The 17,164-nt window shown below is 55.2% G+C and overlaps 33 non-coding genes across 33 annotated transcripts; all 33 read left to right on the top strand.

Annotated features, from left to right (window-relative positions):
* Window positions 1-166: 166 nt before the first annotated feature.
* Trnas-gcu (transfer RNA serine (anticodon GCU)) lies at window positions 167-237 on the top strand. Its single transcript has one exon. It is a non-coding gene; the product is annotated as a tRNA-Ser (tRNA).
* Window positions 238-617: 380 nt separating this feature from the next.
* On the top strand, window positions 618-690 carry Trnam-cau (transfer RNA methionine (anticodon CAU)). Its single transcript has one exon. It is a non-coding gene; the product is annotated as a tRNA-Met (tRNA).
* A 305-nt stretch (window positions 691-995) lies between these two features.
* On the top strand, window positions 996-1,067 carry Trnae-uuc (transfer RNA glutamic acid (anticodon UUC)). Its single transcript has one exon. It is a non-coding gene; the product is annotated as a tRNA-Glu (tRNA).
* A 198-nt stretch (window positions 1,068-1,265) lies between these two features.
* Trnai-aau (transfer RNA isoleucine (anticodon AAU)) lies at window positions 1,266-1,339 on the top strand. Its single transcript has one exon. It is a non-coding gene; the product is annotated as a tRNA-Ile (tRNA).
* Window positions 1,340-2,218: 879 nt separating this feature from the next.
* On the top strand, window positions 2,219-2,289 carry Trnag-gcc (transfer RNA glycine (anticodon GCC)). Its single transcript has one exon. It is a non-coding gene; the product is annotated as a tRNA-Gly (tRNA).
* Window positions 2,290-2,669: 380 nt separating this feature from the next.
* Window positions 2,670-2,742, top strand: Trnam-cau (transfer RNA methionine (anticodon CAU)). The gene has a single exon. It is a non-coding gene; the product is annotated as a tRNA-Met (tRNA).
* A 305-nt stretch (window positions 2,743-3,047) lies between these two features.
* Window positions 3,048-3,119, top strand: Trnae-uuc (transfer RNA glutamic acid (anticodon UUC)). The gene has a single exon. It is a non-coding gene; the product is annotated as a tRNA-Glu (tRNA).
* Window positions 3,120-3,317: 198 nt separating this feature from the next.
* Trnai-aau (transfer RNA isoleucine (anticodon AAU)) lies at window positions 3,318-3,391 on the top strand. The gene has a single exon. It is a non-coding gene; the product is annotated as a tRNA-Ile (tRNA).
* Window positions 3,392-4,270: 879 nt separating this feature from the next.
* Window positions 4,271-4,341, top strand: Trnag-gcc (transfer RNA glycine (anticodon GCC)). Its single transcript has one exon. It is a non-coding gene; the product is annotated as a tRNA-Gly (tRNA).
* Window positions 4,342-4,721: 380 nt separating this feature from the next.
* On the top strand, window positions 4,722-4,794 carry Trnam-cau (transfer RNA methionine (anticodon CAU)). The gene has a single exon. It is a non-coding gene; the product is annotated as a tRNA-Met (tRNA).
* Window positions 4,795-5,099: 305 nt separating this feature from the next.
* Trnae-uuc (transfer RNA glutamic acid (anticodon UUC)) lies at window positions 5,100-5,171 on the top strand. Its single transcript has one exon. It is a non-coding gene; the product is annotated as a tRNA-Glu (tRNA).
* Window positions 5,172-5,369: 198 nt separating this feature from the next.
* Window positions 5,370-5,443, top strand: Trnai-aau (transfer RNA isoleucine (anticodon AAU)). Its single transcript has one exon. It is a non-coding gene; the product is annotated as a tRNA-Ile (tRNA).
* Window positions 5,444-6,322: 879 nt separating this feature from the next.
* Window positions 6,323-6,393, top strand: Trnas-gcu (transfer RNA serine (anticodon GCU)). The gene has a single exon. It is a non-coding gene; the product is annotated as a tRNA-Ser (tRNA).
* A 380-nt stretch (window positions 6,394-6,773) lies between these two features.
* Window positions 6,774-6,846, top strand: Trnam-cau (transfer RNA methionine (anticodon CAU)). Its single transcript has one exon. It is a non-coding gene; the product is annotated as a tRNA-Met (tRNA).
* Window positions 6,847-7,151: 305 nt separating this feature from the next.
* On the top strand, window positions 7,152-7,223 carry Trnae-uuc (transfer RNA glutamic acid (anticodon UUC)). Its single transcript has one exon. It is a non-coding gene; the product is annotated as a tRNA-Glu (tRNA).
* Window positions 7,224-7,421: 198 nt separating this feature from the next.
* Trnai-aau (transfer RNA isoleucine (anticodon AAU)) lies at window positions 7,422-7,495 on the top strand. Its single transcript has one exon. It is a non-coding gene; the product is annotated as a tRNA-Ile (tRNA).
* Window positions 7,496-8,374: 879 nt separating this feature from the next.
* Trnag-gcc (transfer RNA glycine (anticodon GCC)) lies at window positions 8,375-8,445 on the top strand. Its single transcript has one exon. It is a non-coding gene; the product is annotated as a tRNA-Gly (tRNA).
* Window positions 8,446-8,825: 380 nt separating this feature from the next.
* Trnam-cau (transfer RNA methionine (anticodon CAU)) lies at window positions 8,826-8,898 on the top strand. Its single transcript has one exon. It is a non-coding gene; the product is annotated as a tRNA-Met (tRNA).
* Window positions 8,899-9,203: 305 nt separating this feature from the next.
* On the top strand, window positions 9,204-9,275 carry Trnae-uuc (transfer RNA glutamic acid (anticodon UUC)). Its single transcript has one exon. It is a non-coding gene; the product is annotated as a tRNA-Glu (tRNA).
* Window positions 9,276-9,473: 198 nt separating this feature from the next.
* On the top strand, window positions 9,474-9,547 carry Trnai-aau (transfer RNA isoleucine (anticodon AAU)). The gene has a single exon. It is a non-coding gene; the product is annotated as a tRNA-Ile (tRNA).
* Window positions 9,548-10,426: 879 nt separating this feature from the next.
* On the top strand, window positions 10,427-10,497 carry Trnas-gcu (transfer RNA serine (anticodon GCU)). The gene has a single exon. It is a non-coding gene; the product is annotated as a tRNA-Ser (tRNA).
* A 380-nt stretch (window positions 10,498-10,877) lies between these two features.
* On the top strand, window positions 10,878-10,950 carry Trnam-cau (transfer RNA methionine (anticodon CAU)). The gene has a single exon. It is a non-coding gene; the product is annotated as a tRNA-Met (tRNA).
* A 305-nt stretch (window positions 10,951-11,255) lies between these two features.
* On the top strand, window positions 11,256-11,327 carry Trnae-uuc (transfer RNA glutamic acid (anticodon UUC)). Its single transcript has one exon. It is a non-coding gene; the product is annotated as a tRNA-Glu (tRNA).
* Window positions 11,328-11,525: 198 nt separating this feature from the next.
* On the top strand, window positions 11,526-11,599 carry Trnai-aau (transfer RNA isoleucine (anticodon AAU)). Its single transcript has one exon. It is a non-coding gene; the product is annotated as a tRNA-Ile (tRNA).
* An 879-nt stretch (window positions 11,600-12,478) lies between these two features.
* Trnas-gcu (transfer RNA serine (anticodon GCU)) lies at window positions 12,479-12,549 on the top strand. The gene has a single exon. It is a non-coding gene; the product is annotated as a tRNA-Ser (tRNA).
* A 380-nt stretch (window positions 12,550-12,929) lies between these two features.
* Trnam-cau (transfer RNA methionine (anticodon CAU)) lies at window positions 12,930-13,002 on the top strand. Its single transcript has one exon. It is a non-coding gene; the product is annotated as a tRNA-Met (tRNA).
* Window positions 13,003-13,307: 305 nt separating this feature from the next.
* On the top strand, window positions 13,308-13,379 carry Trnae-uuc (transfer RNA glutamic acid (anticodon UUC)). The gene has a single exon. It is a non-coding gene; the product is annotated as a tRNA-Glu (tRNA).
* Window positions 13,380-13,577: 198 nt separating this feature from the next.
* Window positions 13,578-13,651, top strand: Trnai-aau (transfer RNA isoleucine (anticodon AAU)). The gene has a single exon. It is a non-coding gene; the product is annotated as a tRNA-Ile (tRNA).
* An 879-nt stretch (window positions 13,652-14,530) lies between these two features.
* On the top strand, window positions 14,531-14,601 carry Trnas-gcu (transfer RNA serine (anticodon GCU)). Its single transcript has one exon. It is a non-coding gene; the product is annotated as a tRNA-Ser (tRNA).
* Window positions 14,602-14,981: 380 nt separating this feature from the next.
* Trnam-cau (transfer RNA methionine (anticodon CAU)) lies at window positions 14,982-15,054 on the top strand. The gene has a single exon. It is a non-coding gene; the product is annotated as a tRNA-Met (tRNA).
* A 305-nt stretch (window positions 15,055-15,359) lies between these two features.
* Window positions 15,360-15,431, top strand: Trnae-uuc (transfer RNA glutamic acid (anticodon UUC)). The gene has a single exon. It is a non-coding gene; the product is annotated as a tRNA-Glu (tRNA).
* A 198-nt stretch (window positions 15,432-15,629) lies between these two features.
* Window positions 15,630-15,703, top strand: Trnai-aau (transfer RNA isoleucine (anticodon AAU)). Its single transcript has one exon. It is a non-coding gene; the product is annotated as a tRNA-Ile (tRNA).
* Window positions 15,704-16,583: 880 nt separating this feature from the next.
* Trnas-gcu (transfer RNA serine (anticodon GCU)) lies at window positions 16,584-16,654 on the top strand. The gene has a single exon. It is a non-coding gene; the product is annotated as a tRNA-Ser (tRNA).
* Window positions 16,655-17,164: the final 510 nt, after the last annotated feature.

The raw sequence follows: 17,164 nt of genomic DNA, 5'->3' as shown, positions 1-17,164 counted from the left end.
GCAAGAGTACGCAGAGGACCGCGTTCTGGCGGCATTTTTAAGCAGTGCAGTGCAGGATTCAGCGTCTGCAGCACCTTCTCCACAGAATGCTACGGCGCTTGACGGCAGTCCCACTTTCCCTTGAGACATCTGCTCGGGAAGCAGCGTGAAGTTACCGCTGGCCCGAGCATCGGTGGTTCAGTGGTAGAATGCTCGCCTGCTACGCGGGCGGCCCGGGTTCGATTCCCGGCCGATGCATCATTTTGCTTTTCCCGCGATAATGCTGCCGCGTGGCTTGCGCGCTTGAGATGCACGATCCACAAGAATGTATAGCTGGATTCCCTTGAGAAGAACCGAGAACGCAGCACTCGCGGGTCCCCACTAGGACGCTCGCATCATGTTCTACAGACTAGCGTCGGCCTGGCCTCACAAGTTGCTGCGTCCCGGTGCCTCCGAGGCACTGAACTTTAACGACAAGGAGTGCTGCCTATCGTTGCAACAGCTGCAGCAACACCGCAATCAACTGGGCCGGCAGTGCACGTGTAGCAACAGAACACGTTATCCAGGAAGTACAGTGTCTCTACGTCTAATATTGGGTACGGTATTTAGGCAGTTTCCAGGACAAGCAGTTCGCCCGTGCCTCGGTAGCGCAGTAGGCAGCGCGTAAGTCTCATAATCTTAAGGTCGTGAGTTCGATCCTCACCCGGGGCATTTAATTTTCTGTGACTGATGCTGGTGCTGTTGCTAGGGCGCCAACGTATTTCTTGTTTGTTATCCACAACGTTTCAACGCTTCAGCGGGAGAATGTTTACTTCCTGTTATTGCTACTTACAGCTTCCCTTTTCCTCTTCTCCCAGCAGAGCACGAAGCCAAAAGCACTGCTCTGCGACGTTTGAGGTGCGCGCCTTGCCAGTCAGTATGTGTAAAGATGCTCGCAAAGAGAGAGGGGCGCCGACGCGGCCCTCGACACGAAATGCGACAAGCGACCGTACGAACGGTCGAATGAAACGGCCACATCCGGTGTGGTCTAGTGGCTAGGATACCTGGCTTTCACCCAGGAGGCCCGGGTTCGATTCCCGGTACCGGAACGGAATTTTTTCCACACGAATCGTGACAAGTTTGAGCTGTCCGAGCGGCCGTTTCCCGTCCTGCTCGCAATATAGCTACTGTTTCGTGACCGTCAGCAGAATATAGACTAGGGAAGCAGACACACGACGCCCATAGAAATGGTGTATGGCTTCATGCCACCCGTTTCCAGCGTAGGGCTGAGCAACTGCGTCTGCCGAGGCCCGTTAGCTCAGTTGGTTAGAGCGTCGTGCTAATAACGCGAAGGTCGTGGGTTCGATCCCCCCACGGGCCACTACTCTTTTACTACTGCGAAAAGGCAGCGCCGATTTCAGCTGGCGAGTGTGATGACCAAAAGATCATCACCCTGCGTGGAAGTTGACAGAGGATCCGAACCCGACTCGTCGGGAAGCACTACAGCATTCACTCGGCAATGGCCATAATATCTTGAATACACTGGTTCTCAACCGATAAAGAGAAAATGAAAGAAAATGTCCGATTGCCGATGCGTAACAACTTTGGCCCTGGTCAGTACTTGGGCGGGTGAGCGCATGGGAACACAGGGCACTATTGGCAGTTTTACTTCCTATTTTTGTTTCTCCTTTGACTGATTCGGTCAGGGAAACGCCACCGTGAAATGAAGGGGGCGTGCTGTGTGTCCATCGCCTCGCCTCTCCTTGCCTCTCTCAGTCGTTTCTCGTGCTTGTCGTTTTGATATAGGCCGATTTGAGAGCGTCAGCTCTCGCGTCAGCTGAGCAAAGTCGAGACAAGTCGAGACACACTAAGGGCTGGCGCTTGGAAGGCAACTATGCTGACCATTACACCACCACCGCACAAGCGAGCGCCCCGCCTCCGCGCTGTGTCGGCTTCCCGCCTGTCGGCAGCGGCCGAAGGTGATCGTACCCGGCAGGCGCATTTCGAGGCAGGCTAGGGGAGCACATCCAGACGCATTCGGACAGCGTATCCGCGCACATTTCGCATCCTTTGGCAAGAGTCGGCGCCGGCGACGCAAGAGTACGCAGAGGACCGCGTTCTGGCGGCATTTTTAAGCAGTGCAGTGCAGGATTCAGCGTCTGCAGCACCTTCTCCACAGAATGCTACGGCGCTTGACGGCAGTCCCACTTTCCCTTGAGACATCTGCTCGGGAAGCAGCGTGAAGTTATCGCTGGCCCGAGCATCGGTGGTTCAGTGGTAGAATGCTCGCCTGCCACGCGGGCGGCCCGGGTTCGATTCCCGGCCGATGCATCATTTTGCTTTTCCCGCGATAATGCTGCCGCGTGGCTTGCGCGCTTGAGATGCACGATCCACAAGAATGTATAGCTGGATTCCCTTGAGAAGAACCGAGAACGCAGCACTCGCGGGTCCCCACTAGGACGCTCGCATCATGTTCTACAGACTAGCGTCGGCCTGGCCTCACAAGTTGCTGTGTCCCGGTGCCTCCGAGGCACTGAACTTTAACGACAAGGAGTGCTGCCTATCGTTGCAACAGCTGCAGCAACACCGCAATCAACTGGGCCGGCAGTGCACGTGTAGCAACAGAACACGTTATCCAGGAAGTACAGTGTCTCTACGTCTAATATTGGGTACGGTATTTAGGCAGTTTCCAGGACAAGCAGTTCACCCGTGCCTCGGTAGCGCAGTAGGCAGCGCGTAAGTCTCATAATCTTAAGGTCGTGAGTTCGATCCTCACCCGGGGCATTTAATTTTCTGTGACTGATGCTGGTGCTGTTGCTAGGGCGCCAACGTATTTCTTGTTTCTTATCCACAACGTTTCAACGCTTCAGCGGGAGAATGTTTACTTCCTGTTATTGCTACTTACAGCTTCCCTTTTCCTCTTCTCCCAGCAGAGCACGAAGCCAAAAGCACTGCTCTGCGACGTTTGAGGTGCGCGCCTTGCCAGTCAGTATGTGTAAAGATGCTCGCAAAGAGAGAGGGGCGCCGACTCGGCCCTCGACACGAAATGCGACAAGCGACCGTACGAACGGTCGAATGAAACGGCCACATCCGGTGTGGTCTAGTGGCTAGGATACCTGGCTTTCACCCAGGAGGCCCGGGTTCGATTCCCGGTACCGGAACGGAATTTTTTCCACACGAATCGTGACAAGTTTGAGCTGTCCGAGCGGCCGTTTCCCGTCCTGCTCGCAATATAGCTACTGTTTCGTGACCGTCAGCAGAATATAGACTAGGGAAGCAGACACACGACGCCCATAGAAATGGTGTATGGCTTCATGCCACCCGTTTCCAGCGTAGGGCTGAGCAACTGCGTCTGCCGAGGCCCGTTAGCTCAGTTGGTTAGAGCGTCGTGCTAATAACGCGAAGGTCGTGGGTTCGATCCCCCCACGGGCCACTACTCTTTTACTACTGCGAAAAGGCAGCGCCGATTTCAGCTGGCGAGTGTGATGACCAAAAGATCATCACCCTGCGTGGAAGTTGACAGAGGATCCGAACCCGACTCGTCGGGAAGCACTACAGCATTCACTCGGCAATGGCCATAATATCTTGAATACACTGGTTCTCAACCGATAAAGAGAAAATGAAAGAAAATGTCCGATTGCCGATGCGTAACAACTTTGGCCCTGGTCAGTACTTGGGCGGGTGAGCGCATGGGAACACAGGGCACTATTGGCAGTTTTACTTCCTATTTTTGTTTCTCCTTTGACTGATTCGGTCAGGGAAACGCCACCGTGAAATGAAGGGGGCGTGCTGTGTGTCCATCGCCTCGCCTCTCCTTGCCTCTCTCAGTCGTTTCTCGTGCTTGTCGTTTTGATATAGGCCGATTTGAGAGCGTCAGCTCTCGCGTCAGCTGAGCAAAGTCGAGACAAGTCGAGACACACTAAGGGCTGGCGCTTGGAAGGCAACTATGCTGACCATTACACCACCACCGCACAAGCGAGCGCCCCGCCTCCGCGCTGTGTCGGCTTCCCGCCTGTCGGCAGCGGCCGAAGGTGATCGTACCCGGCAGGCGCATTTCGAGGCAGGCTAGGGGAGCACATCCAGACGCATTCGGACAGCGTATCCGCGCACATTTCGCATCCTTTGGCAAGAGTCGGCGCCGGCGACGCAAGAGTACGCAGAGGACCGCGTTCTGGCGGCATTTTTAAGCAGTGCAGTGCAGGATTCAGCGTCTGCAGCACCTTCTCCACAGAATGCTACGGCGCTTGACCGCAGTCCCACTTTCCCTTGAGACATCTGCTCGGGAAGCAGCGTGAAGTTATCGCTGGCCCGAGCATCGGTGGTTCAGTGGTAGAATGCTCGCCTGCCACGCGGGCGGCCCGGGTTCGATTCCCGGCCGATGCATCATTTTGCTTTTCCCGCGATAATGCTGCCGCGTGGCTTGCGCGCTTGAGATGCACGATCCACAAGAATGTATAGCTGGATTCCCTTGAGAAGAACCGAGAACGCAGCACTCGCGGGTCCCCACTAGGACGCTCGCATCATGTTCTACAGACTAGCGTCGGCCTGGCCTCACAAGTTGCTGTGTCCCGGTGCCTCCGAGGCACTGAACTTTAACGACAAGGAGTGCTGCCTATCGTTGCAACAGCTGCAGCAACACCGCAATCAACTGGGCCGGCAGTGCACGTGTAGCAACAGAACACGTTATCCAGGAAGTACAGTGTCTCTACGTCTAATATTGGGTACGGTATTTAGGCAGTTTCCAGGACAAGCAGTTCACCCGTGCCTCGGTAGCGCAGTAGGCAGCGCGTAAGTCTCATAATCTTAAGGTCGTGAGTTCGATCCTCACCCGGGGCATTTAATTTTCTGTGACTGATGCTGGTGCTGTTGCTAGGGCGCCAACGTATTTCTTGTTTGTTATCCACAACGTTTCAACGCTTCAGCGGGAGAATGTTTACTTCCTGTTATTGCTACTTACAGCTTCCCTTTTCCTCTTCTCCCAGCAGAGCACGAAGCCAAAAGCACTGCTCTGCGACGTTTGAGGTGCGCGCCTTGCCAGTCAGTATGTGTAAAGATGCTCGCAAAGAGAGAGGGGCGCCGACGCGGCCCTCGACACGAAATGCGACAAGCGACCGTACGAACGGTCGAATGAAACGGCCACATCCGGTGTGGTCTAGTGGCTAGGATACCTGGCTTTCACCCAGGAGGCCCGGGTTCGATTCCCGGTACCGGAACGGAATTTTTTCCACACGAATCGTGACAAGTTTGAGCTGTCCGAGCGGCCGTTTCCCGTCCTGCTCGCAATATAGCTACTGTTTCGTGACCGTCAGCAGAATATAGACTAGGGAAGCAGACACACGACGCCCATAGAAATGGTGTATGGCTTCATGCCACCCGTTTCCAGCGTAGGGCTGAGCAACTGCGTCTGCCGAGGCCCGTTAGCTCAGTTGGTTAGAGCGTCGTGCTAATAACGCGAAGGTCGTGGGTTCGATCCCCCCACGGGCCACTACTCTTTTACTACTGCGAAAAGGCAGCGCCGATTTCAGCTGGCGAGTGTGATGACCAAAAGATCATCACCCTGCGTGGAAGTTGACAGAGGATCCGAACCCGACTCGTCGGGAAGCACTACAGCATTCACTCGGCAATGGCCATAATATCTTGAATACACTGGTTCTCAACCGATAAAGAGAAAATGAAAGAAAATGTCCGATTGCCGATGCGTAACAACTTTGGCCCTGGTCAGTACTTGGGCGGGTGAGCGCATGGGAACACAGGGCACTATTGGCAGTTTTACTTCCTATTTTTGTTTCTCCTTTGACTGATTCGGTCAGGGAAACGCCACCGTGAAATGAAGGGGGCGTGCTGTGTGTCCATCGCCTCGCCTCTCCTTGCCTCTCTCAGTCGTTTCTCGTGCTTGTCGTTTTGATATAGGCCGATTTGAGAGCGTCAGCTCTCGCGTCAGCTGAGCAAAGTCGAGACAAGTCGAGACACACTAAGGGCTGGCGCTTGGAAGGCAACTATGCTGACCATTACACCACCACCGCACAAGCGAGCGCCCCGCCTCCGCGCTGTGTCGGCTTCCCGCCTGTCGGCAGCGGCCGAAGGTGATCGTACCCGGCAGGCGCATTTCGAGGCAGGCTAGGGGAGCACATCCAGACGCATTCGGACAGCGTATCCGCGCACATTTCGCATCCTTTGGCAAGAGTCGGCGCCGGCGACGCAAGAGTACGCAGAGGACCGCGTTCTGGCGGCATTTTTAAGCAGTGCAGTGCAGGATTCAGCGTCTGCAGCACCTTCTCCACAGAATGCTACGGCGCTTGACGGCAGTCCCACTTTCCCTTGAGACATCTGCTCGGGAAGCAGCGTGAAGTTACCGCTGGCCCGAGCATCGGTGGTTCAGTGGTAGAATGCTCGCCTGCTACGCGGGCGGCCCGGGTTCGATTCCCGGCCGATGCATCATTTTGCTTTTCCCGCGATAATGCTGCCGCGTGGCTTGCGCGCTTGAGATGCACGATCCACAAGAATGTATAGCTGGATTCCCTTGAGAAGAACCGAGAACGCAGCACTCGCGGGTCCCCACTAGGACGCTCGCATCATGTTCTACAGACTAGCGTCGGCCTGGCCTCACAAGTTGCTGCGTCCCGGTGCCTCCGAGGCACTGAACTTTAACGACAAGGAGTGCTGCCTATCGTTGCAACAGCTGCAGCAACACCGCAATCAACTGGGCCGGCAGTGCACGTGTAGCAACAGAACACGTTATCCAGGAAGTACAGTGTCTCTACGTCTAATATTGGGTACGGTATTTAGGCAGTTTCCAGGACAAGCAGTTCACCCGTGCCTCGGTAGCGCAGTAGGCAGCGCGTAAGTCTCATAATCTTAAGGTCGTGAGTTCGATCCTCACCCGGGGCATTTAATTTTCTGTGACTGATGCTGGTGCTGTTGCTAGGGCGCCAACGTATTTCTTGTTTGTTATCCACAACGTTTCAACGCTTCAGCGGGAGAATGTTTACTTCCTGTTATTGCTACTTACAGCTTCCCTTTTCCTCTTCTCCCAGCAGAGCACGAAGCCAAAAGCACTGCTCTGCGACGTTTGAGGTGCGCGCCTTGCCAGTCAGTATGTGTAAAGATGCTCGCAAAGAGAGAGGGGCGCCGACGCGGCCCTCGACACGAAATGCGACAAGCGACCGTACGAACGGTCGAATGAAACGGCCACATCCGGTGTGGTCTAGTGGCTAGGATACCTGGCTTTCACCCAGGAGGCCCGGGTTCGATTCCCGGTACCGGAACGGAATTTTTTCCACACGAATCGTGACAAGTTTGAGCTGTCCGAGCGGCCGTTTCCCGTCCTGCTCGCAATATAGCTACTGTTTCGTGACCGTCAGCAGAATATAGACTAGGGAAGCAGACACACGACGCCCATAGAAATGGTGTATGGCTTCATGCCACCCGTTTCCAGCGTAGGGCTGAGCAACTGCGTCTGCCGAGGCCCGTTAGCTCAGTTGGTTAGAGCGTCGTGCTAATAACGCGAAGGTCGTGGGTTCGATCCCCCCACGGGCCACTACTCTTTTACTACTGCGAAAAGGCAGCGCCGATTTCAGCTGGCGAGTGTGATGACCAAAAGATCATCACCCTGCGTGGAAGTTGACAGAGGATCCGAACCCGACTCGTCGGGAAGCACTACAGCATTCACTCGGCAATGGCCATAATATCTTGAATACACTGGTTCTCAACCGATAAAGAGAAAATGAAAGAAAATGTCCGATTGCCGATGCGTAACAACTTTGGCCCTGGTCAGTACTTGGGCGGGTGAGCGCATGGGAACACAGGGCACTATTGGCAGTTTTACTTCCTATTTTTGTTTCTCCTTTGACTGATTCGGTCAGAGAAACGCCACCGTGAAATGAAGGGGGCGTGCTGTGTGTCCATCGCCTCGCCTCTCCTTGCCTCTCTCAGTCGTTTCTCGTGCTTGTCGTTTTGATATAGGCCGATTTGAGAGCGTCAGCTCTCGCGTCAGCTGAGCAAAGTCGAGACAAGTCGAGACACACTAAGGGCTGGCGCTTGGAAGGCAACTATGCTGACCATTACACCACCACCGCACAAGCGAGCGCCCCGCCTCCGCGCTGTGTCGGCTTCCCGCCTGTCGGCAGCGGCCGAAGGTGATCGTACCCGGCAGGCGCATTTCGAGGCAGGCTAGGGGAGCACATCCAGACGCATTCGGACAGCGTATCCGCGCACATTTCGCATCCTTTGGCAAGAGTCGGCGCCGGCGACGCAAGAGTACGCAGAGGACCGCGTTCTGGCGGCATTTTTAAGCAGTGCAGTGCAGGATTCAGCGTCTGCAGCACCTTCTCCACAGAATGCTACGGCGCTTGACGGCAGTCCCACTTTCCCTTGAGACATCTGCTCGGGAAGCAGCGTGAAGTTATCGCTGGCCCGAGCATCGGTGGTTCAGTGGTAGAATGCTCGCCTGCCACGCGGGCGGCCCGGGTTCGATTCCCGGCCGATGCATCATTTTGCTTTTCCCGCGATAATGCTGCCGCGTGGCTTGCGCGCTTGAGATGCACGATCCACAAGAATGTATAGCTGGATTCCCTTGAGAAGAACCGAGAACGCAGCACTCGCGGGTCCCCACTAGGACGCTCGCATCATGTTCTACAGACTAGCGTCGGCCTGGCCTCACAAGTTGCTGCGTCCCGGTGCCTCCGAGGCACTGAACTTTAACGACAAGGAGTGCTGCCTATCGTTGCAACAGCTGCAGCAACACCGCAATCAACTGGGCCGGCAGTGCACGTGTAGCAACAGAACACGTTATCCAGGAAGTACAGTGTCTCTACGTCTAATATTGGGTACGGTATTTAGGCAGTTTCCAGGACAAGCAGTTCACCCGTGCCTCGGTAGCGCAGTAGGCAGCGCGTAAGTCTCATAATCTTAAGGTCGTGAGTTCGATCCTCACCCGGGGCATTTAATTTTCTGTGACTGATGCTGGTGCTGTTGCTAGGGCGCCAACGTATTTCTTGTTTCTTATCCACAACGTTTCAACGCTTCAGCGGGAGAATGTTTACTTCCTGTTATTGCTACTTACAGCTTCCCTTTTCCTCTTCTCCCAGCAGAGCACGAAGCCAAAAGCACTGCTCTGCGACGTTTGAGGTGCGCGCCTTGCCAGTCAGTATGTGTAAAGATGCTCGCAAAGAGAGAGGGGCGCCGACGCGGCCCTCGACACGAAATGCGACAAGCGACCGTACGAACGGTCGAATGAAACGGCCACATCCGGTGTGGTCTAGTGGCTAGGATACCTGGCTTTCACCCAGGAGGCCCGGGTTCGATTCCCGGTACCGGAACGGAATTTTTTCCACACGAATCGTGACAAGTTTGAGCTGTCCGAGCGGCCGTTTCCCGTCCTGCTCGCAATATAGCTACTGTTTCGTGACCGTCAGCAGAATATAGACTAGGGAAGCAGACACACGACGCCCATAGAAATGGTGTATGGCTTCATGCCACCCGTTTCCAGCGTAGGGCTGAGCAACTGCGTCTGCCGAGGCCCGTTAGCTCAGTTGGTTAGAGCGTCGTGCTAATAACGCGAAGGTCGTGGGTTCGATCCCCCCACGGGCCACTACTCTTTTACTACTGCGAAAAGGCAGCGCCGATTTCAGCTGGCGAGTGTGATGACCAAAAGATCATCACCCTGCGTGGAAGTTGACAGAGGATCCGAACCCGACTCGTCGGGAAGCACTACAGCATTCACTCGGCAATGGCCATAATATCTTGAATACACTGGTTCTCAACCGATAAAGAGAAAATGAAAGAAAATGTCCGATTGCCGATGCGTAACAACTTTGGCCCTGGTCAGTACTTGGGCGGGTGAGCGCATGGGAACACAGGGCACTATTGGCAGTTTTACTTCCTATTTTTGTTTCTCCTTTGACTGATTCGGTCAGGGAAACGCCACCGTGAAATGAAGGGGGCGTGCTGTGTGTCCATCGCCTCGCCTCTCCTTGCCTCTCTCAGTCGTTTCTCGTGCTTGTCGTTTTGATATAGGCCGATTTGAGAGCGTCAGCTCTCGCGTCAGCTGAGCAAAGTCGAGACAAGTCGAGACACACTAAGGGCTGGCGCTTGGAAGGCAACTATGCTGACCATTACACCACCACCGCACAAGCGAGCGCCCCGCCTCCGCGCTGTGTCGGCTTCCCGCCTGTCGGCAGCGGCCGAAGGTGATCGTACCCGGCAGGCGCATTTCGAGGCAGGCTAGGGGAGCACATCCAGACGCATTCGGACAGCGTATCCGCGCACATTTCGCATCCTTTGGCAAGAGTCGGCGCCGGCGACGCAAGAGTACGCAGAGGACCGCGTTCTGGCGGCATTTTTAAGCAGTGCAGTGCAGGATTCAGCGTCTGCAGCACCTTCTCCACAGAATGCTACGGCGCTTGACGGCAGTCCCACTTTCCCTTGAGACATCTGCTCGGGAAGCAGCGTGAAGTTACCGCTGGCCCGAGCATCGGTGGTTCAGTGGTAGAATGCTCGCCTGCTACGCGGGCGGCCCGGGTTCGATTCCCGGCCGATGCATCATTTTGCTTTTCCCGCGATAATGCTGCCGCGTGGCTTGCGCGCTTGAGATGCACGATCCACAAGAATGTATAGCTGGATTCCCTTGAGAAGAACCGAGAACGCAGCACTCGCGGGTCCCCACTAGGACGCTCGCATCATGTTCTACAGACTAGCGTCGGCCTGGCCTCACAAGTTGCTGCGTCCCGGTGCCTCCGAGGCACTGAACTTTAACGACAAGGAGTGCTGCCTATCGTTGCAACAGCTGCAGCAACACCGCAATCAACTGGGCCGGCAGTGCACGTGTAGCAACAGAACACGTTATCCAGGAAGTACAGTGTCTCTACGTCTAATATTGGGTACGGTATTTAGGCAGTTTCCAGGACAAGCAGTTCACTCGTGCCTCGGTAGCGCAGTAGGCAGCGCGTAAGTCTCATAATCTTAAGGTCGTGAGTTCGATCCTCACCCGGGGCATTTAATTTTCTGTGACTGATGCTGGTGCTGTTGCTAGGGCGCCAACGTATTTCTTGTTTGTTATCCACAACGTTTCAACGCTTCAGCGGGAGAATGTTTACTTCCTGTTATTGCTACTTACAGCTTCCCTTTTCCTCTTCTCCCAGCAGAGCACGAAGCCAAAAGCACTGCTCTGCGACGTTTGAGGTGCGCGCCTTGCCAGTCAGTATGTGTAAAGATGCTCGCAAAGAGAGAGGGGCGCCGACGCGGCCCTCGACACGAAATGCGACAAGCGACCGTACGAACGGTCGAATGAAACGGCCACATCCGGTGTGGTCTAGTGGCTAGGATACCTGGCTTTCACCCAAGAGGCCCGGGTTCGATTCCCGGTACCGGAACGGAATTTTTTCCACACGAATCGTGACAAGTTTGAGCTGTCCGAGCGGCCGTTTCCCGTCCTGCTCGCAATATAGCTACTGTTTCGTGACCGTCAGCAGAATATAGACTAGGGAAGCAGACACACGACGCCCATAGAAATGGTGTATGGCTTCATGCCACCCGTTTCCAGCGTAGGGCTGAGCAACTGCGTCTGCCGAGGCCCGTTAGCTCAGTTGGTTAGAGCGTCGTGCTAATAACGCGAAGGTCGTGGGTTCGATCCCCCCACGGGCCACTACTCTTTTACTACTGCGAAAAGGCAGCGCCGATTTCAGCTGGCGAGTGTGATGACCAAAAGATCATCACCCTGCGTGGAAGTTGACAGAGGATCCGAACCCGACTCGTCGGGAAGCACTACAGCATTCACTCGGCAATGGCCATAATATCTTGAATACACTGGTTCTCAACCGATAAAGAGAAAATGAAAGAAAATGTCCGATTGCCGATGCGTAACAACTTTGGCCCTGGTCAGTACTTGGGCGGGTGAGCGCATGGGAACACAGGGCACTATTGGCAGTTTTACTTCCTATTTTTGTTTCTCCTTTGACTGATTCGGTCAGGGAAACGCCACCGTGAAATGAAGGGGGCGTGCTGTGTGTCCATCGCCTCGCCTCTCCTTGCCTCTCTCAGTCGTTTCTCGTGCTTGTCGTTTTGATATAGGCCGATTTGAGAGCGTCAGCTCTCGCGTCAGCTGAGCAAAGTCGAGACAAGTCGAGACACACTAAGGGCTGGCGCTTGGAAGGCAACTATGCTGACCATTACACCACCACCGCACAAGCGAGCGCCCCGCCTCCGCGCTGTGTCGGCTTCCCGCCTGTCGGCAGCGGCCGAAGGTGATCGTACCCGGCAGGCGCATTTCGAGGCAGGCTAGGGGAGCACATCCAGACGCATTCGGACAGCGTATCCGCGCACATTTCGCATCCTTTGGCAAGAGTCGGCGCCGGCGACGCAAGAGTACGCAGAGGACCGCGTTCTGGCGGCATTTTTAAGCAGTGCAGTGCAGGATTCAGCGTCTGCAGCACCTTCTCCACAGAATGCTACGGCGCTTGACGGCAGTCCCACTTTCCCTTGAGACATCTGCTCGGGAAGCAGCGTGAAGTTACCGCTGGCCCGAGCATCGGTGGTTCAGTGGTAGAATGCTCGCCTGCTACGCGGGCGGCCCGGGTTCGATTCCCGGCCGATGCATCATTTTGCTTTTCCCGCGATAATGCTGCCGCGTGGCTTGCGCGCTTGAGATGCACGATCCACAAGAATGTATAGCTGGATTCCCTTGAGAAGAACCGAGAACGCAGCACTCGCGGGTCCCCACTAGGACGCTCGCATCATGTTCTACAGACTAGCGTCGGCCTGGCCTCACAAGTTGCTGCGTCCCGGTGCCTCCGAGGCACTGAACTTTAACGACAAGGAGTGCTGCCTATCGTTGCAACAGCTGCAGCAACACCGCAATCAACTGGGCCGGCAGTGCACGTGTAGCAACAGAACACGTTATCCAGGAAGTACAGTGTCTCTACGTCTAATATTGGGTACGGTATTTAGGCAGTTTCCAGGACAAGCAGTTCACTCGTGCCTCGGTAGCGCAGTAGGCAGCGCGTAAGTCTCATAATCTTAAGGTCGTGAGTTCGATCCTCACCCGGGGCATTTAATTTTCTGTGACTGATGCTGGTGCTGTTGCTAGGGCGCCAACGTATTTCTTGTTTGTTATCCACAACGTTTCAACGCTTCAGCGGGAGAATGTTTACTTCCTGTTATTGCTACTTACAGCTTCCCTTTTCCTCTTCTCCCAGCAGAGCACGAAGCCAAAAGCACTGCTCTGCGACGTTTGAGGTGCGCGCCTTGCCAGTCAGTATGTGTAAAGATGCTCGCAAAGAGAGAGGGGCGCCGACGCGGCCCTCGACACGAAATGCGACAAGCGACCGTACGAACGGTCGAATGAAACGGCCACATCCGGTGTGGTCTAGTGGCTAGGATACCTGGCTTTCACCCAGGAGGCCCGGGTTCGATTCCCGGTACCGGAACGGAATTTTTTCCACACGAATCGTGACAAGTTTGAGCTGTCCGAGCGGCCGTTTCCCGTCCTGCTCGCAATATAGCTACTGTTTCGTGACCGTCAGCAGAATATAGACTAGGGAAGCAGACACACGACGCCCATAGAAATGGTGTATGGCTTCATGCCACCCGTTTCCAGCGTAGGGCTGAGCAACTGCGTCTGCCGAGGCCCGTTAGCTCAGTTGGTTAGAGCGTCGTGCTAATAACGCGAAGGTCGTGGGTTCGATCCCCCCACGGGCCACTACTCTTTTACTACTGCGAAAAGGCAGCGCCGATTTCAGCTGGCGAGTGTGATGACCAAAAGATCATCACCCTGCGTGGAAGTTGACAGAGGATCCGAACCCGACTCGTCGGGAAGCACTACAGCATTCACTCGGCAATGGCCATAATATCTTGAATACACTGGTTCTCAACCGATAAAGAGAAAATGAAAGAAAATGTCCGATTGCCGATGCGTAACAACTTTGGCCCTGGTCAGTACTTGGGCGGGTGAGCGCATGGGAACACAGGGCACTATTGGCAGTTTTACTTCCTATTTTTGTTTCTCCTTTGACTGATTCGGTCAGGGAAACGCCACCGTGAAATGAAGGGGGCGTGCTGTGTGTCCATCGCCTCGCCTCTCCTTGCCTCTCTCAGTCGTTTCTCGTGCTTGTCGTTTTGATATAGGCCGATTTGAGAGCGTCAGCTCTCGCGTCAGCTGAGCAAAGTCGAGACAAGTCGAGACACACTAAGGGCTGGCGCTTGGAAGGCAACTATGCTGACCATTACACCACCACCGCACAAGCGAGCGCCCCGCCTCCGCGCTGTGTCGGCTTCCCGCCTGTCGGCAGCGGCCGAAGGTGATCGTACCCGGCAGGCGCATTTCGAGGCAGGCTAGGGGAGCACATCCAGACGCATTCGGACAGCGTATCCGCGCACATTTCGCATCCTTTGGCAAGAGTCGGCGCCGGCGACGCAAGAGTACGCAGAGGACCGCGTTCTGGCGGCATTTTTAAGCAGTGCAGTGCAGGATTCAGCGTCTGCAGCACCTTCTCCACAGAATGCTACGGCGCTTGACGGCAGTCCCACTTTCCCTTGAGACATCTGCTCGGGAAGCAGCGTGAAGTTACCGCTGGCCCGAGCATCGGTGGTTCAGTGGTAGAATGCTCGCCTGCTACGCGGGCGGCCCGGGTTCGATTCCCGGCCGATGCATCATTTTGCTTTTCCCGCGATAATGCTGCCGCGTGGCTTGCGCGCTTGAGATGCACGATCCACAAGAATGTATAGCTGGATTCCCTTGAGAAGAACCGAGAACGCAGCACTCGCGGGTCCCCACTAGGACGCTCGCATCATGTTCTACAGACTAGCGTCGGCCTGGCCTCACAAGTTGCTGCGTCCCGGTGCCTCCGAGGCACTGAACTTTAACGACAAGGAGTGCTGCCTATCGTTGCAACAGCTGCAGCAACACCGCAATCAACTGGGCCGGCAGTGCACGTGTAGCAACAGAACACGTTATCCAGGAAGTACAGTGTCTCTACGTCTAATATTGGGTACGGTATTTAGGCAGTTTCCAGGACAAGCAGTTCACTCGTGCCTCGGTAGCGCAGTAGGCAGCGCGTAAGTCTCATAATCTTAAGGTCGTGAGTTCGATCCTCACCCGGGGCATTTAATTTTCTGTGACTGATGCTGGTGCTGTTGCTAGGGCGCCAACGTATTTCTTGTTTGTTATCCACAACGTTTCAACGCTTCAGCGGGAGAATGTTTACTTCCTGTTATTGCTACTTACAGCTTCCCTTTTCCTCTTCTCCCAGCAGAGCACGAAGCCAAAAGCACTGCTCTGCGACGTTTGAGGTGCGCGCCTTGCCAGTCAGTATGTGTAAAGATGCTCGCAAAGAGAGAGGGGCGCCGACGCGGCCCTCGACACGAAATGCGACAAGCGACCGTACGAACGGTCGAATGAAACGGCCACATCCGGTGTGGTCTAGTGGCTAGGATACCTGGCTTTCACCCAGGAGGCCCGGGTTCGATTCCCGGTACCGGAACGGAATTTTTTCCACACGAATCGTGACAAGTTTGAGCTGTCCGAGCGGCCGTTTCCCGTCCTGCTCGCAATATAGCTACTGTTTCGTGACCGTCAGCAGAATATAGACTAGGGAAGCAGACACACGACGCCCATAGAAATGGTGTATGGCTTCATGCCACCCGTTTCCAGCGTAGGGCTGAGCAACTGCGTCTGCCGAGGCCCGTTAGCTCAGTTGGTTAGAGCGTCGTGCTAATAACGCGAAGGTCGTGGGTTCGATCCCCCCACGGGCCACTACTCTTTTACTACTGCGAAAAGGCAGCGCCGATTTCAGCTGGCGAGTGTGATGACCAAAAGATCATCACCCTGCGTGGAAGTTGACAGAGGATCCGAACCCGACTCGTCGGGAAGCACTACAGCATTCACTCGGCAATGGCCATAATATCTTGAATACACTGGTTCTCAACCGATAAAGAGAAAATGAAAGAAAATGTCCGATTGCCGATGCGTAACAACTTTGGCCCTGGTCAGTACTTGGGCGGGTGAGCGCATGGGAACACAGGGCACTATTGGCAGTTTTACTTCCTATTTTTGTTTCTCCTTTGACTGATTCGGTCAGGGAAACGCCACCGTGAAATGAAGGGGGCGTGCTGTGTGTCCATCGCCTCGCCTCTCCTTGCCTCTCTCAGTCGTTTCTCGTGCTTGTCGTTTTGATATAGGCCGATTTGAGAGCGTCAGCTCTCGCGTCAGCTGAGCAAAGTCGAGACAAGTCGAGACACACTAAGGGCTGGCGCTTGGAAGGCAACTATGCTGACCATTACACCACCACCGCACAAAGCGAGCGCCCCGCCTCCGCGCTGTGTCGGCTTCCCGCCTGTCGGCAGCGGCCGAAGGTGATCGTACCCGGCAGGCGCATTTCGAGGCAGGCTAGGGGAGCACATCCAGACGCATTCGGACAGCGTATCCGCGCACATTTCGCATCCTTTGGCAAGAGTCGGCGCCGGCGACGCAAGAGTACGCAGAGGACCGCGTTCTGGCGGCATTTTTAAGCAGTGCAGTGCAGGATTCAGCGTCTGCAGCACCTTCTCCACAGAATGCTACGGCGCTTGACGGCAGTCCCACTTTCCCTTGAGACATCTGCTCGGGAAGCAGCGTGAAGTTACCGCTGGCCCGAGCATCGGTGGTTCAGTGGTAGAATGCTCGCCTGCTACGCGGGCGGCCCGGGTTCGATTCCCGGCCGATGCATCATTTTGCTTTTCCCGCGATAATGCTGCCGCGTGGCTTGCGCGCTTGAGATGCACGATCCACAAGAATGTATAGCTGGATTCCCTTGAGAAGAACCGAGAACGCAGCACTCGCGGGTCCCCACTAGGACGCTCGCATCATGTTCTACAGACTAGCGTCGGCCTGGCCTCACAAGTTGCTGCGTCCCGGTGCCTCCGAGGCACTGAACTTTAACGACAAGGAGTGCTGCCTATCGTTGCAACAGCTGCAGCAACACCGCAATCAACTGGGCCGGCAGTGCACGTGTAGCAACAGAACACGTTATCCAGGAAGTACAGTGTCTCTACGTCTAATATTGGGTACGGTATTTAGGCAGTTTCCAGGACAAGCAGTTCACTCGTGCCTCGGTAGCGCAGTAGGCAGCGCGTAAGTCTCATAATCTTAAGGTCGTGAGTTCGATCCTCACCCGGGGCATTTAATTTTCTGTGACTGATGCTGGTGCTGTTGCTAGGGCGCCAACGTATTTCTGTT

Source organism: Schistocerca serialis, chromosome 2, assembly GCF_023864345.2.
Source record: "Schistocerca serialis cubense isolate TAMUIC-IGC-003099 chromosome 2, iqSchSeri2.2, whole genome shotgun sequence".
Classification (NCBI taxonomy): Eukaryota; Metazoa; Arthropoda; class Insecta; order Orthoptera; family Acrididae; genus Schistocerca; species Schistocerca serialis.
Note: the sequence above shows the minus strand (reverse complement) of the source record. Positions and strands in the feature narration are given on the sequence as shown.